This window comes from Meles meles, chromosome 10 (assembly GCF_922984935.1).
Source record: "Meles meles chromosome 10, mMelMel3.1 paternal haplotype, whole genome shotgun sequence".
Classification (NCBI taxonomy): domain Eukaryota; kingdom Metazoa; phylum Chordata; class Mammalia; order Carnivora; family Mustelidae; genus Meles; species Meles meles.
The window spans coordinates 52225238-52243562 of NC_060075.1; positions in this window are offsets into that span (position 1 = coordinate 52225238).

Below are 18325 nucleotides of genomic sequence, written 5' to 3' on the forward strand. Positions count from 1 at the left end.
TAAATCATTTTTATTAATTTTTTGTGCATCTTTCCTGACTTTCTTTATGCAAATAAAAGCAAAAATGAATATATGTTCTTATATTTTTCCTTTTTTATTATTAATACTATATCTTAGACATCTTCCCATTTAGACCTTAAAAGATTATTAATTGAATCTTAAGCCCCTCTTTTCTCTTTGGAGGATGGGGGAATGAAGGTGAATGTTCCAAGTTCCAATCATGCCTTGGCTTTCTGATGACCATCCCTCATCCTGAAGCTATCTAGTGTCCCTAAGCCACCAGTCCGCAGGTCAGCAAACAGAAAGATATTTTTTCCCACATCAGACATTCCAAGGGTCTTAGGTGCTCTTTTATCAGCAATCAGGGTTAAAGATCAAATATTAGAAAAAAAAGATACTCCTACCACCCTTATCACTCAAAAAATCACAAGGGTTTTAGAACTCTAGACCAGGAAATAGGAACAAACATGAAGTGTATTTATTATGCCATACGTCGTCAGATCAGGTCTCATTGAAAAAGTGACATTGAGTAAAGACTTGAAGAAATAAGTCATGTCAAAGGAAAACTGGGCTAGAGCCATCAGAGGACAAGGAAACCTGATGTAAAGACCCTAGGGCAGGCATGTGCCTCAGAGGGAGAAAAGGATGAGGATAAAAAAGATTCCAGATTTTTGGCTTGAGCAACCGAAAGGATGGGGTTTCCTCCTAGTATGATGCAGATTACTGCAGTTGGAGTAGATTTGGGATTGGCAATGGGAGCTCCACTGAAGATGCCTTAAGATTTTGTTGTCTACTAGACCTCAAGGTGAGGTGTCAGTTATTTATGTATGAATCTGGAGTTAAGGAGAGAGATCTAGCTTTGAGTCATAAATTCAAGAATTGTTTGCTGTGACAATAGATCAGACTTTCAAGGGACTGAATAAAGGAAGAAATAAGAGCCCCAATCCAGTCCTGCAGTGAGCCAACACTGAGAGATTAGGAGATGAGAAGGGATGAACAAAGTAGCCTGAGATGGAAGGACAAGAGAGGTAGAAGAAAACAGAAAGAGTTTGTGTTTCAGGTCCTTGAAGCCAAGGCAGATTTTTTCTTCAACGAAGAGGAAGTGAGTGTCTGTTTGCATCGGCTGCTGCTGAAAGTAAAGTAAGACACAGATTGAAATCGACCACTGTCTTGAGCAGCATGAGGGTCTGACAAGAGCACTTTTGGACTGGCAAGGTTTAAAGGAGAAAGAGAGGAAAGATATTAGAGACAAGTCATCCTGGGAATTTCACAGCAAAGGGGAATAGGAGAAAAACAGGGCAGTGACTGGTGAGAGAAATAGGGTAAAGAGAAAGGTCTTTCAAGGTGGGGGGAAAGGAACATGTTGGCCTGCTGAAGGGAATTATGGGGGAGGAGCAAGAAACACAGCAAAGTGGTGTTATAGGTGTTATGTATCAGGGATTTTATCCCTTTGTGAAAAGAGTTGCAAATATTTACATGTGGTTTATTATTCTTTTTTTTTTTTTTTTGACTTTGCTTCAGGTGTTGTTTTTGTCTTGTAGAAGTTTTTAATTTGTAGTTGAATATATTTCTCATTTCTTTTGTAGCTGGAGTTTGGAGTCTTAGTTTAAAAGACCCACTGGTGCCTCAGGAGTTGTAAACTATGGCTTGCAGCCAAATCCAACCCTTCACTTATTTTGTAAATGGCTGTTTTTTTGGCTACCCAACTACTGCTATCCCTCCTTTCTTTTTTGCTAATAGACCTCAATTAGGTTCTGGACATAGGTATTTCCAGCCAAGATTCTGGATCACGGTAACTCTCTTACCTCTGTCAGTGATTGGTTTTGGGTGAACATGTGATCTGTTTCTGGCCAATGAGATACCGGGATAAATCAGCTGGGATAAAAAAGCTGGGGGCTTTTAGGAAAGTGTTTCTTTTCGCATATCCTTGGCCATGATACCTCTTCGTCCTTTGAATACTGTTGAGTGCAGAGGTGGATCTTAGAGCTGTGGCAGCCATCTTGTGCTCATGAGGAGCAATATTACAAATACACAGAAGCAGACAGAATGCATAGATCAAAAGGGCTGAAATCCTTGATGAAATCAGTGAACTGCCAAACTAATTTTGGGACTGCCCACCATTGGATATCTCTTCAAGTAATTAACAGTTGTCCACATGGTTTAAGTCACTGTTAGCTGGGTTTTCTGCTACCTATAGTCAAAAGCATTCCTAATTAACAAACTCAGCTTCTAATTCTTGGTTTTCTTTACCATTTTTCCTCTATTATTTTTGGTATTTTGTTCTTTTTTATTCAGGTTATTCTTTGATAATGGAAACCTCAATTTGAGGCTTATATTTATCTTTCTATGTGTAACACATTTTCCTTGACTCCTCCTAGGCCTAACTTAGGACTATTGTATTAATGGCTTGTGTTACATTTGCTTTTCTGTTGTCTGAGAGGGTGGTGAGGATGGGACTGAGTCAGGGTCAGGGAAGAAGGGTGGGACCAGGGCTGTGGGTATTACAGTTGGGCTATTTTGTCCCTGGAGACTTTCTCTGTTGTTTAGTTGAAAGTTTTTGTTTGTTTTAAGATTTATTTATTTGAGAGAAAGAGAGAGCAGGTAGGAGGGGCAGAGGGAGAGAGAATCTCAAGCAGACTCCCCACTGAGTGTGCAGCCCAATGAGAGGCTCAGTCTCTCAACCCTAAGATAAGGACTTGAGCCAGAACCAAGAGTCAGACGCTTAATTGACTGTGCCACCCAGGCACCCCTAGTTAAAAGTTCAGTAGTTTTAAATAGTTGAGGGTATATCTGATCCAGCGAGAAGAGCCTTTGGAATTCAGGTTGTTCAACAGATTCCAGGTGAACTCAAAGCCTCCTGTTCTCTGAAAGACAAGATGCTTTCAGTGTTTATATTCTGTGTTTCTCCCAGCTAGTAAAACAAACAAAGAGAAAATGCCAATTCTGAGCAGTTCTTCCCATCTCTATTGTATGAACAGCTATTTCTCTCTCACCACAGAGATAAATAACTGTTTAAAGACCTTCCCGGCAAGCTTCTTCCAAGCTTCCTCTCCGAATTCTTTCCTTCACATCACCTGCCTACTTCCCTCCAAATTGGGGTTATCAGTTTATTCAGAACTTTATGTCTTCACATTTTTGTTCACTGTACTGTTTACTGTTTGTGAAGGAATCAAGTAGAAATTACAGCCAATTTCCAGAATGTTCTCTTCGTACCAGTATTTTTAAACTTGCATTATGAGACTGCTCCTTCCTTAGCTTGGTGGCTTTTTTTTTTTTTTTTAGCTATTCTTATTTTTTGTGTGTATTTTCCTACGTTTGAGAAAAGAAAATCTCTTGATCCCGTATGTTCTTCGCCAGCTTCTCTGTGAGGCTGAAAGAGAGTCCACCGACAGCACCACTTCTCTTTCTGTGTATTTTTAGCTGTGTCTAGAAGTACATGTACAAGAGAACTGGGGCAATTATGAAGATTATTTGGACCCCAATTACCCCAAAATGTATCTGAAACATCCAGATAATCACAGGAAAATATCATTTTTTTAATTCGAATGTGTTCTGATAATAGCTGTAATTCTCTCCTCCACTTTGCATGTGTAGGCACATACTGACGATTCCGAAATAGCACCCATAGTGCTGAGTTGAGACTAGCTTTGTGTTTCTGACCAGTCCCAGTTTTGCTTTTTTTCTTAATTGTTTCTATTATTAGCTCAAGTCCTTTGCTTCTAGTCACAAGAACCATGCAAAGCAGAAATCTTACTTCTCTGAGAAAAGAACCTTAAACATGATTGTGGGAATGACAAGCACATTTTGCCACACTGAAGCAGCCATTCTAGGAAAATACTGATTTCCTCAAATGCTGTATAGAGCAACCTGTACCCCAGGTGATAGCACAGACTACCTGCGAGGCTTACTGAGGGGTCTCACCTTCAATTTTGACAGAGCTGGGTTTGAAGAACATTCAGTTTCCTGTGGGAAGATGTGCTGTTTCTGTTTTAGAGGATGTGGATAGTGTGGACTGGATGTCCCAAGAGACCCATTGCAGAACACCACCAGCCTCCCAGGACTCCAGAGGCTGGAATGTGGCCATGGGTATTCTAGCCTTGCTTGCTTCTAGGGTGCAAATGTGATTTAGCTCCGATCCAGTTGCTTGAGATTTTGATTGGAAATTGATTTATAACACTGAGATGTCCTATTCTCCATGTATATTATTAAACATAAAAAAAGTTTTAAATAACTCTGAGTTATGAAAGAACTAAGTTATGTGGGGACAGAAACAGTCTGTGAATATCCCTTTTGTAACCCAAAGGGAGGCAGAAGTAGTATGATCTGGAGCAGATGGCTCAATAGAAGATTCCAGTTTCTGCAGCTTCCTAACTGAGGTAAAGGTAGCAGTGTTCTTGGTGGGCTGGTTCTGTGGTGAGGTTTTGAGAGGGAGTTGTTTCTGGAAGCTCAACCTAGGGTCTGCTTTTTTAGCACTTAATCCCAAAGACTCTATCATTTAATAAATCCTTTTCTTCATGAAGCAACTGGAACAGATTCCAAACCTGAAATAAAAACTCTGATCACTTACAGGACCATGAGAGAAACCATTCTAAGTTAGAGATCTTGCTACCACAGATTGGGTCTCTTGAGTCTCAGTCATGGGAAATGCAGGCCTTCAGGCGGTGTTTCCCCTCATCCAGCTCCTTCCATGGGTCCATTTAAACTGATGGAAAATGCTCCTGTGGGAAACTTAGGGGATTATTCTCAAAGATTCAAGCTACTAGAATGGGAGCTGGGGTGTCATGGTATGAAGGTACATAAGGAGCTGTGGAACCTCCTCAGACTTACCAACAGGAAGGTCATCTCAGAACACATCTCAGAACTTTCCTTCTCAAAGGATGCTCTCGTGAGATGTATGAACTCAGGTTCAGCTGTCTAAAATCAGGAAGAAAATATATCATCTTACAAAATAAGAAGCTCTAAGATAAGGCACCTCTACTGAAAGTAATTCTGCAGTTCAGTTATATCAACAAGAGCCAGGTTCTTTCCATTGTCCACTCTACTGTCTAGGTATGATGGCTTTGATTTACGGAGCAGCTGCCCCCACAATTGTTAAATGTCTACCCTAACTCCGGTTGCATCCAAACATATTGACATCCTTTCAAAGACAATAATTTGTTTGCTTTGTCATTCCTTAATGAACATCAACTGCCCTCCCACCCTTGTTTCCTGCTATAACAAAAACTATAACAATGAGTAACTTTGAACATCTGTCTTTGCTCATGTGTGTAGATGTAACTGCTGAAATCCTAGAAATGGAATTTCTCAGTCAAAGCAAGCATACATTTGAAATGTTGATAGCTCTTGTCAAATTGCCTTCCCAAGAGATGTATCAATTATAATGTTTGAGAGGGTATTTTCCTCAAAGAAGGGTGTGCTTTCATAGGAGATATTCAGGGGTTGTTTCTGTGAATGGTGAATCAGAGGTACCTGTGGCTTGGCAGAGGAATAAGCCTGCTTAAATTTGTGGTCCCTCCATTGGCTTCAGGACAGAAGGAAAGACATTATCTTTCCAAATTGAGAATCCATGTTTGTGCCCAAAGTACTGGCCTCTTTGTAGTATGCTCCATAGTAGGATTGGAACCCAAGGAAAATGAGTATGCTCCATAGTAGGATTGGAACCCAAGGAAAATGAAAACTAACTGAGCCACAAAGCAAAGCAGGTTAATGAATGGACCCCAAACAAGGCTAGAGAATTTTGTTGTTTCTATTAAGCTGATAAGAGTTATGGAAAGGCTGTTTTCACAGAGCTTCCAAACTCTGATGAGCTCACTGGAAGTATTTTTCAAAATATCAATGGATCTAATTATTTCACTGTTAGTTCAAGGAAAGTTTTCTTTCTTTCCCCTTTTTTTAAAATTAATTCATTTATTTTGGCAGGGAGAGAGAAAGCATGCACGTGGGGAGTGAGGCAGAGGTTAGAGGGTGAGAGAAGCAGACTCCCTGTGGAGTTCCGAGCTCAAGGAGGACTTGATCCCAGGACCCTGGGATCATGACCTGGGTTGAAATCAAGAGTTGGATGCTCAACCAACCGAGTCACCCAGGCGCCCTTCAAGGAACTTTTTTTTATCCTTAAGAAACTTGAAAGTTCAATTTCTGAAATGCAACTTTTCCCCTGATGGAATTCTGAAGGTTTTGCAATAATTAGGAACTAAAGACTTAGATCTTATAAATACATTTAGCACTTTAAGAATGGATCAATTTGCAATCTTTCCCAGGAATGTCAATGTATGATATTCTGAATTATTTTTTCTTGCTCTTTTTGCTTATTTGAGAAATTAAGATACGGTTTGATTTTACATTTGGAAACACTTATTTTAATTGTTTAAAGTCTCTTTTTCAATGCAAATTATTCTTTTTTCCCTTGTTGGGTACTGGTGGAGATCATTTAAAACCAACTAAGTGAGAGGTCCTCCAGTAATAATTGAATGAAGCACACACTGTATGTACCTTCAACTGTTCCTACCAAATATTCAGAGGATCCTCTCTCAGAAACCCATGAGAACATGATCCTTAAACTTCAGTGTTATAGCTAATATCATCAACTCATAAGGTAATTGTCTCCAATGGGATGAAATTAAGCCAGGAAATCAAAGTTCTCTAGCCTCATTCTAAGGCTTGATCATGACACCTGTGTTTTATCTTCTTCCTTTCCAACAGGCCACACACTACCTTCAGGCCCCATGGTGACAATAGTCCTTGAGCAGTGTGGTTTTCAGGCATGCATGTTTTGCCCCAGTATTTCCTTTCAACACCCTTTTTTTAGAACAGAAACTAGGATAGATGCCCCCAAATATAGTAATGATATCCCTGAATCATGGTGTCTTCATTAATTAATGTTGGAGGCACATCTAATTAAGGCACATCCATAGGTCACATTCTGGGCCTCCAAAACCACTCCCTACAAACTCAGCATTTCATAGCTAGACAGATTTCTGACTTTCTTCAACTGGGCCTCTTTGCTAACTCCTACCAACTTTCTCAGTTAGCTCAATTAGCAGGTGAATTTACCCTACTGAAATTTATTTTAGCATATATTTGCCATATGCTATGGACATTTTTTTTTTAATATTTTATTTATTTGACAGAGAGAAATCACAACTAGGCAGAGAGGCAGGCAGAGAGAGAGGAGGAAGCAGGCTCCCTGCGGAGCAGAGAGCCTGATGTGGGGCTCGATCCCAGGACCCTGGGATCATGACCCGAGCCGAAGGCAGAGGCTTTAACCCACTGAGCCACCCAGGTGCCCCTGCTATGGACATTTTTGATTCACACATTGAGATATAACTTAGGAGTATGATTTACACAAGTTCTATGAAACCTGATGAACCAGGACTAATACAAAGGAGGGACTTATTACTCCTTGTGAAAAGAAGTCTAGGTTTAAGCAATCAGGGCCCCTACAGCAACTCCAAAAATGCCACCAAGGCACTAGGCTCTTTCTCTTCCCGCTTCATCACCATGAAGATAACTGAGCTACTATCAGCATCAAGCTCCAGCTCTGGTCAGGAAGAAAGAGGAAACAGAAGAGGCAGAACCAACTAACTTGAGTTTATGTCTTAGCCACCAGATATCACATGGTGTCTGCTAGCTGCAAGGGACTCTAGCAAGGTGACATTTAGCTTTCTATCTTCTGTGGTAGAGAGACATAGAAGGGTGGGTCTCAAGTGAGCCACTTTACACTGTGTACCTAGCAGGCTTGTGCCTTCTGGCATTTGCTCATACTCATTCCAGGTTTTTATTGTTCATCGGTGAGAGATAACAGTTACCACTTCCCCTTCTGCTGCTGAGATGGGGCGATGAAGACCAAGATGGAAAATTGTCATTGTGGGTTGCTTAGAATTTTTCTAAATCACAGAATGAACACAATGATCAGATGTCAGAAAACCTGCATTTTAATCTTGTATTATTTATCTTAAAATGTCTCATCATTTCACCTCTCGGAGCCCTACTCTCCCATCTACACAGTGGAGGAATTGGGCTTCAACCTTCTGTTCTTTTCATTCTCATAGGTTTGCAAATGTCTGCTATGAAACCAGATCTCCCCTATGTTACCATGAGGACTTGCAGAGGCCAGGCCAAGAGAGGAAGTCTCACCATGCTGCCCATCATCCTTATCTCCTCTCTCCCACTTATTCGTTAGGACCTCCCAGCACTTGAGGAGGGAGAACTGAGGGTTATTTAATAGGAAGTGAGGACCTGTGTAGTAAATTGTTTCTTATGGCATCTATGTGACTTGTGCCTTAAAGGTATGAACTAGTCCAGTCTTTCTTACTAGAACCACAAGCCCCACTTTAGATAGTTAGGGCTTCTCTGGGATCACAAGAATAAGCAGCCTAGAGTTCAAGCCACCAAAATGGTGTTATCTACCAGCTTTTAATTGCCTCTTGTCCCAGCATATTCCAAGAGGCTGCCTTAGAGGCAGAACCTCCATTCTTGATATAAGAAGCCTTACCCAGGCCATGCCTGTATACATAGCTCCTACTTCAGTCTGTAAAATACTTCCACAACTTATTTAACTGTCCAGAATCTCACAGTATCACTAAAGATGTTCACACCCATCTGGGGGTATGAGGTTTATGGTTGATTTTCAGACATTTTCTGCAGTGATTGTCACTGGTTTCTCTTTCCAACTTCACTCAGCCCAGGCATTTTTCACTTTGCAACTGGGTTTGTGGGAGCCCTTGCCTCCAGCCAAGTTGTTGGACTTGCTCAAACCTGGTACTTTCCCAGGCCTGGGAGTTGACACACACCACCTTCCCCATCTTTCCCAAAACCCCTACTATTCCAAGTCAAGGTCTTTATTTCTTCCACCTTGCTCCCTGCCCAGTCACCAGGAGCTGCAGACACCTCTGCTGAGGGCATGGCATCTATTAGTTGGTTTCCTCTTAGAGTTACAGTACTTTCTCCAAGTTCTGGTAATACCTCCTTTTGCTTCCCTTTGGCCTAATGGGTAACAGCCCTCCCTGTCACTGGCCTTGCAGGACCAGATCTTGTTTCCCTGAACCCTGCCTGCACCTAGATAAGCAGTTCCTCTACTGCACGATTCCCATCTGAGGCTGCTGTCTATGGCTGCAGTTCTGACCGATCCACCTGACTACATCATTTCAGCAGCAAATGACAAACCCTCCATCTTGTCTCATTGCATAGGAGGAAAACGAGAGAAAACAATATTGCCCCAGCAGTCCTGAGGTGGTGCTCTGTCCTCCATGATAGATGCTGTGGTCGGAAGAGAAGGCACTCGCTGTACATCACCTGCCCAGTGACCCGTAGGCAGGAGCCGTGCAGCCTCTGTGCAGAGATTGACTCCCAGTGACTCCCCAGTGACCACCATGCAGAGTTTTCTGTATCCTTATCTTCCTCTCTGCTCAAGATTGTCAGCTTGGGAAGAATAGAATGAGACCTCTAACAACAGCTCTGACCGCTGAGATCAAAGAGGGTACATTAGAAAGAATAAAAGACATAGATTATAACATCACCAAGAAAGGGGCATGAGGCCAAGAAAGAGCCCGCTCAGTACTATGGGAATGAGGCTACTAGAACATCAGACTACGGGGAAGAGAACTCCGGAATATCCATGCCTGAGTCAATCCCAGCAAATGGTCCTGCCGCTCAGAGAAGCTTATTTCTGGAACTACGTTGCTTGAATCACTTACCTTCCAGAAATCGAGTTGCAAAGGGATCATTCCTGTCATCATTCCCATCCTTGTGCATTACGGACACCCTCACTGCAGGGAGGATGTGATGGGTGCCCCAACGGGGGTAGGAATATGTAGGGAAACTTTAGAGCTGCCCAGATGGACTCTGGTGTCATTGATCGAGTGAAAACAGTAATGCCTAAAGCAAGACAGACAGAGGGGGCACTGAGAATAAACATTTATTTCAAAGCAGCAGTCTTTATGAAATATGCATGATATGGCTAGCTGGTGGTATCATGCCTATTGCAAATATTTCTCTGCCTATTTGCAAAACCATCAATCACACTACCAAGTGGTACTGTGGGCAATACAAAAGGAATAATCACAATTAATTGATGTCCACTGTGTATTAATCATTGTACTTGCACTCATCCAATTCTAATGACAACACTATGAGATAAATGTTATTATCCTCATTTTACTGAAAAGGAAACAAACTCAGAGAGAGAGAAAGAATTTGTGCAAGTGCACATAATAAGGGACAGGGCAGGAATCCAGCCATGAGCCTTAAGCTAAAGTGACTGATTGGACCTTCTGGTTATATATTTGTGAAAACAGGACAGAGAACACCTTTATATTCATGTACAAAATGTATCGTTGCTATAAAATATGACTGAGCCAATACAAGGTCCAAATGAGGTGTGAGGGAAATAAATTCCAGGCTACTCAGAAGGAGAGAGAGTTCTTGCTTCTGAGGCAGTCGCTAGGGATATGAGATTTGAGCTCGACTTGGAATAGTAGGTAGGTTTGGGAAAGACGGGGATGGTGGTGGGGTCAACTCCCAGGCATGGGAAAGTACCCCCTTTGAGCAAATCCAGCACCTTGGCTAGGGGCAAGGGCTCACACAAGGAAGTAATAGGAAATGAAGCTGGAAAAGAAAGACCGAGAGAGCAGCTAGGAGGGAGATGACAACAGGGCGACAGTGGATAGACTTCCTGTTGTCAGAAGGGAGTCAGGAAGTGACGAAGCAAAGTTTCAGAAGGACTGACCAGGCAGTGCCACGACAGAGGCACAGAGAAGGAAGAGGAGCAGGCCTGGATTAAGGAGCCCAGGAAGAAGGTGACAGCAGTCACCTGGCACGGAGTCAGAGAGGCCTGGATCCAGGGCCTCTGGATAGTGATAGTGAGAATGAGAAGGAGGGATGAGTGAAGAGTCATTCTGAAGGAAAAATCAAGAGGCTATAGCAACTGACTCATACTAATATTAATAACAATATCAGCTAACATTTATTTTTTTGTTCATTTCCACAAAACATGACCTAAGTGCCTTCTTTGTATCAGACACAATTCTGGGCCCTAGGTATAAAGCAATAAACATGACAGACAAAGCTGCCATTTATATGCCCATGGAAGAGATATGCAACAAACAAACATACAACAAATAATAAATAGATGCCCAACAAACTAACAAATGAAATGGAATTTCAGGCGGGCAACTTGAGCAATAAAGACCTATAAAAGAGGGTTATGGCACTTGACAGTAAAGGGTGGGGAGTTTAGGTCAGAATAGGTATCTCTGAGGTTGAGATATTTGAACAGAGACTTGAACGAAGAGGGGAATGAGAAAAGCATTATGGGCAGAAAGGGCAGGAAGTACAAAGGACCTGAGGCAGCTGCAGCCTCCCAGTGATCCGAACCACAGGGCCAGGTTGAGCAGGGGAGACTGGGAGTGAGGCTGATGGACAACAGGAGCTGGACAGGGAAGGGTCTTGAAGGGCATGGCGAGGGCTTTATGCTATTCTCTAAATGAGGTAGGAATGGAAACATTTTGGAAAAGGGACTGAGATAATGTGATTTAGATTTTTAAAAAATCATTCTGAGCCCTTTATGTGAGCCGACAATGCAGTAGGGAGTAGAAGCAGGAGGCCGCTCAGGAAGTTGTTACAATGATGCAGTTGAGAGAGGCTGGGGGCTTGGACTCAGGGTGAAGCTGATGAGAAGCAGGAGGATTTGGGACATATCTGAAGGCACAAGGCACAGGAGCCGGTGGTGGACTGCATGGAGTCTATGGAGTATAAAGAAGGGGAGGATCAAGCAGGCATCTCTGAGAGGCTTTCTGCTCTTATATTCCTCAAAATTTATCTTGGGGTAGGGATGATCCTGGATTCTTTGATTTTCCTACCTTCCCATCATCTAATCCATTAGTAAGTCCAGTAGACTCTACCTCTGAAGCAGATCCTGGAGCTGTCTAGCTCTCTCCACCTTCCCCACAACCACACTGGTCCACAATCATCATTTCCTTCTTGGACTATTGCAAAGTGTGTCTCAGCCTCCCTGCTTTTGCTTCCAGCTCCTTCTCAACAAGCAACTCTGTAGAGAATCTAGAATTCCATTGGCCTCCACTGAAACCTTCAAAAGTAATTCTTGACATTAGAAGTACTTAGAACAAATTCCAGATTTCTCAGCCTGGTTTACAAAATCTTATGTAATCTGGCCCTCACGGCTTTGCCAATGGCAGCTCACAACAGTATTCCTCTTTCCTCTTTTCTCCTTGCATCTTCAAGGCCCATCCTTCGTATGACTCAGATCTCAGTTTATATGAGGTCTATCCTTACATCCTTAGTCAGCCTTCCTGCTCACCCAAGTCACTGTTGACTTTGAGAGGGAAAGGATAATCTCCTTCCCCTTGAATCTGGGCTGCCTTCTTGATTGGCTAGACTAATAGAATGCAGCAGAAGTGACACGGTGGGACTCCTGAAGCTAGGCTCCTTGTAACGTCTGCCTGGGCCTCTCCGAACATTCCCACTTGGAGCCCTGAGCTGCCCCATAGGAAGTCTGGCTACCCTGAGCACTGCCATGCCGGGCAGGCCATGTGGAGGCACTCCGGGCAACAACCCAACAATCCCAGCCTTCCGGTCATCTCACCTGGGCACCAAACTTCCCCAAAAGACCAGCCATCAGCTGAATAGTGTGCACATATACTGCTCCATGGGGAGCAGATTTTCCCAACTGAGCCTTCCCCAAACTCCTCACCTCAAAATTGCAAGATAATAAAATGGTTGTTATATTAAGCCACTAAGTTTTAGGAGAGTATGTTATATAGCAATAGGTGACTAGAAAACTATCACAATATTTCAGTTCTTGTAGAACACTTACCACTGTCTGATATTTTTCTTGTTCATTTATTTACTCATATGCCATCTATATATCTACCTAATCTATCACCTATTTACTTTTTATTGATCATCTATCCACCCATTTACTCTCTGTTTTCCCTCCAGTAGAATAGCAGCTTCAAAAGAGCAGGGGTCTAATCTGTCTTGTTTATTGCTGTATATTTAGCCCTTAACTCAGCACTTGTACAGATCAGTGCTCCATGAACACCGTTGAACAAATGAGTCTCTAAAAACCCAACCCCTAAGGGCAGCAAAGGTGAAAAAGTACAATACACATGTATACCAACACATTCAAATGCAGAGAAAAAACCTGGGTGAGCATCTCAAAATATCCTCCTCCAGATTCACGGAGCCAGCAAAAAGCAGAGCCTGGGTTGAGACCTAGAGAATTTGACTTTCCATCTGTACCCTTAATACCCATGCTCATTTGTAAAAGAAAAAAGAGTGAGGGAACAGTCCCTGGTATTTCCAAGTTTACAAACCTTGGTAGAACAGGAAAGAAGAAAGGGAAGCAGAGAGAGCAGCAGGAGGAGGGGAGCCCCAGGATCTCTCCCTCACTCCGTTTTCATTTCTGATTTATCATTTCTAGAGCAGATGACTGTTATGGATTTAAAAATAATTACCTAATTGTATTATCTTAGTTCTAACTTCTCTTATTAATTTTAATAGGTTCTGGCTTTCTGAGAGTTTTTTTATGAATCATATTAATGAAGAAAATATATTTTGGGGATTAACCTGTATGTTTACCGATAATTTCCTTCTTATTTTATTGCATTAGTTAAAACTTGAAAAATAATATTGAATAATAGCAGTGATACCAAAGATATCGATCATAGTCTTGATTTGAAATTCTCTCTCTTTTTTTTTTTTTGCCTTTACATGTGATGCCCCAAAATTCTTATTTAATACGATGTCTGCTGCCAATTTTTGGCAAATGGTCTCTGCCAATTTTAAGGACAGTAGCTTTATTTCATTCTTTTTTACACTGTTTTTAAAAAACTATGACTGGCTCCGGAAATTATTAAATATCTTTTTAGTATCTATTCATCATTTTCTTCTTTAATTTGCTAGTATAATGAATTATACTAATTACTTAACATAGTACTATCCTTACATTCCAGAATAAATTCTATTTTATCATGGCTATTATTCTTTGATATGATAATATTATATTTTGAAATTCTACCTATCTTTTCATAAGCAAAATAGTTCTATGGTTTCCTATTTATATTCTGTCTTCTTAAGACAGTCTTGGGCACCTGGGTGGCTCAGTGGGTTAAAGCCTCTGCCTTTGACTCAGGTCATGATCCCAGGGTCCTGGGATTGAACCCCACATTGGGTTCTCTGATCAGCAGGAAGCCTGCTTCCCTTCCTCTCTCTCTGCCTGCCTCTCTGCCTACTTGTGATCTCTGTCAAATAAATAAATAAAATCTTAAAAAAAAAAAAGACAGTCTTTATTGTTCTGTCCACATTTTTATATTGCTTTTTCAATCAATTTTAGCAGATTATTTTAAACTGACAAATTATCAATTTCTCCCAGATTTTAAAATTTATTGCCTTATGCTTACACCTATTATTATTTTTTAATTTCTATAATCTCTTCAGGATTCCATGATTCAATCTGCTTTCTCATTTCTCACACAGTATATTTTAGCTTTTAAAAAAAAATCCTCAATAAGATTTGACAGAAGATTATTTTATTGTTTTACCCAAAGAATCAACTTTTGATTTTTCCTTTCTATTTTTTTTCTGTTTTCCATTTTGTTTATTTTTGCTTTTATCCTTATTATTCACCATATCCTAGCTTCCTCAGTTTAATTTAGTTGTTCTTTTTATAACTTCTGATGGTTGAATAATTGCTTAATTATTTCCTGTTAACTTTTTCTTTAAAAAAATTTGCAGGAGGGGCGCCTGGGTGGCTCAGTGGGTTAAAGCCTCTGCTTTCGGCTCAGGTCATGATCCCAGGGTCCTGGGATCCAGCCCCACATCCGGTTCTCTGCTCCGCAGGGAGCCTGCTTCCTCCTCTCTCTCTGCCTGCCTCTCTGCCTAGTTGTGATTTCTCTCTGTCAAATAAATAAAATATTAAAAAAAAAAATTTGCAGGAGCACCTGGGTGGCTCAGTGGGTTAAAGCCTCTGCCTTCGTCTCAGGTCATGATCCCAGGGTCCTGGGATCAAGCCCCGCATCAGGCTCTCTGCTCCACGGGGAACCTGCTTCCTCCTCTCTCTCTGCCTGCCTCTCTGCCTAGTTGTGATTTCTCTGTCAAATAAATAAAATATAAAAAAAAAAATTGCAGCTCTAAATTTTCCTTTGATGAGAAATTTATCTGTGATGGTAGCCTTTTTGATGAACTATTTATACTTTCCTTCTTTCCAGATAATATATAATTTTTAGTTTTAACTTACTTTTTCATCCAGGGGTTATTTTTCATTATTATTCTTTCCCAAATTAACTTGGAAGTTCTGCTATTTTGTTTCATTTCTTCTAGTGGATACTTTTTCTTCTTAGCTGTCAGGATTCAACTTTTATTTCTCTACCAATATGTTAAAAATACTAACTACATCTCCCCCCAAAATGTTTTACTTCGCACTCTTTCATACTCTACTTCAAATCATGTTTGGGCCTCTCTCAATGTTCCTAAGGGCATAAATGAGAAAGGATTATGAGTTGATATATTAAATCCACAGCAATTCTCTGTCCTAGAAATAATAAGTTGGAAATGAAAAAGTAAAGATGAGGGAGAGATTCTAGTCCCTATAGGGACAGAAACTGTAAAATATGAGAGACATAGAATATGTAAAAAATGAGAGATATAGAATATGTTCTGCACATACAGAGAGGCATATTATACTTCCCAAATTAATAAATGAATTTATCATAGTTTCTATCACAATCTCAAAATAATTATTTTTGGGGTGATAAAAAAAATGATTTAAGAGTTCATATGGAAGAATAAATGATAGAGAATGGCCAAAACTTTTTTGAAAGGGAAGAATAGTGAGGAGGGAATTTCTTCCCCAAATACTAAAATATAATAGAAAGCTAATAAAATCAAAACAATATGATACTGACAAAAAATTATTGAAACAGGATAGAAAATCTAAAAATAGATCCAGAAATATGTGAGATCATAAAATAGGACAAAAGTAGTAATACAAACATAAAATGTATATTAAATAAATCTCATACTAAAAAATAAAAATATTAAAAAGAGAATTTTGAAGAAAATCCATACAAGCAGGAGGCAGGGACAGGGAAATGCTCCTAAAGCAAAGCGGAAAAACCAAAAGACAAAAAGACAGACTTGACCTTATAGAAACTTGAATAATTTGTAGGCCAAAGGTATCAAGAACAAAGGTAAAGACAAAAGTTGGCTAGAAAGGATCTTGCCCAAAAAAGAGAGAAGTTGTTGTAGTATATATGACAGCTCAATATTTTTAATATCCAAATATCTCTTATGAATTAATAATTAAATGATTCAAAAAATGAGCAAGTAAGATCCTTGAGAATTTAATAGAGAAATGAAAATAACTGGCAAACATGGAAATATATTCAGCTTAACTAGTGTCACCAAAATGCACCTTAAAAGAAATCACATGTCAACATGCTAAAATCATTTAATTTCATTGTTTTTACTTTTTGGAAATTTTTTTAATTAGGTTTTTTTTATTCGTTTATTTGAGAGAAAGAGAGAGAGAGAGAATAGGGGAAGGGGCAGAGGAAGAGGGAGAAAGAGAAACTCAAGCAGACTCCCCGCTGAGCACGGAGCCCAATGCAGGACTTGATCCCAGGCCCCTGAGATCATGACATGAGCTGAAACCAAGAGTTGAATGCTTAACCAACTGTGCCGCCCAAGCACCCCCACTTTTTACAAAAAAGTTAGAGGTAATGGTATAATGAACATGTATATCTGTTGCTTAGATTTAATAATCATTAATATTTTGCCACATTCCTTAATCTCTTTGTTTTTTGATGAAGTATTTTTCATTGAGGATATCATGCTGTTTCTCCCTAAATATTTTAGCATATCCCTTTTAGAAAAAGAACATTTTCCTAAATAACCACAGTGCCATTTCAGTCAACAGAATTAGCAGTAATTCTTTCAAGCTCTCTATCACAGAGCCTCTATTCTAATTTGCCCGGTTGACCCTAAAATGTCTTTTACAGCTCGTTTGCCCGAAGTGTAACTCAGCCAAGGATCACTGATCGCATTTGGTGGTTTTGTCTCTGGGGAATCTCTTTGAATCTGTAATGGAATCCCCACCCCCACCTTTATGTCTATGCTAGCGATTTGTTAGCGGCTGGGCCAGATGAACTATATAACATCCAGTCTCCAGGGTTCCTTCCTTGAAGTTTTCCTTATGTTTTTCCCTGTATTTCAGACAAGAAATCTTCATAGATGATGCTGTGCACTGGCCCTAATGCACCACATCGCTGTGCAGATAATACTTAGTGTCCACCATTACTGGTTCTAAGATTATGCATTGGTTCAGGGCAACAATAACATGATCCTATGTTGTAACCGTGTGTTTTCCCAGTTATGACCAGTATGTAATTTGTGAGGTGATATTCATCTTCCTCCTAATTGCCTTGGCATCCACTGATAATCTTAGCTTGAATGAATTATTTTCATTATGGGTTGAAAGATGGTAATTTTCTAGTTTTATCATTTATTCAACATTTAATAGCCGTCATTAACTATCTAAGAAGAGCTATCCTTCATTATCAAGGAGCTATTGGGTAATTCTAATAGAGTTCACACCGAAAGGGCAGGATAAGTAATTAATTCCTTCTGCTTCATAACTGATTTTCAGAGGAAGAAGTAGGGCTAGGAACTACCTCCCTATAAAACTTGCTCTTTTCTTAACGTTTTTAAAAAACAAATTGGATTTCTCTTTTTGCATTTCTGCATATCCCACTCACCTACCTACCTATCTAGAAAATAAGCAGTTCCTAACGTCCAAGAATAATCTAACATTTACAGTTGGTCTTCAGTGTTATTACAGATTGATCTAATGCTTATAGCTAAGCCATGCTATTCTCCTGTTGGACACAGACAATCTCATAGAACATCCACTTCAGACAAATTCACTTTGCCACACACAAAATGCCACTCCCTTCTCTCAGCTAATATAAGTGACCTCTGCTTCTTCAGCAATTTCAGCTTTATCTTGGCTCCATTCTGCTCTCCCTACAGATAACATTTACTAAGGTATTCAGTCATCTAGAATGATTTCTGACACTTTATAACAACACTCAATCTAGAATAAACTTCTGCTTCCTTAGGTTCTCCCACAAGTTACCCAACCAAAGACCAAATCCCAGAATAAATTCCTTCTAACACTCTTTTATGGAGATGCCTTCTTCAGTGCACCCCCCTCCCCCATGGTATACACTCTCCCTTGCTATAATGAGTGAGGAAAATAAATTCAATTTATTCAGTAACATGTGTTCCTGGTGGTCTTTGATGGAGGAAA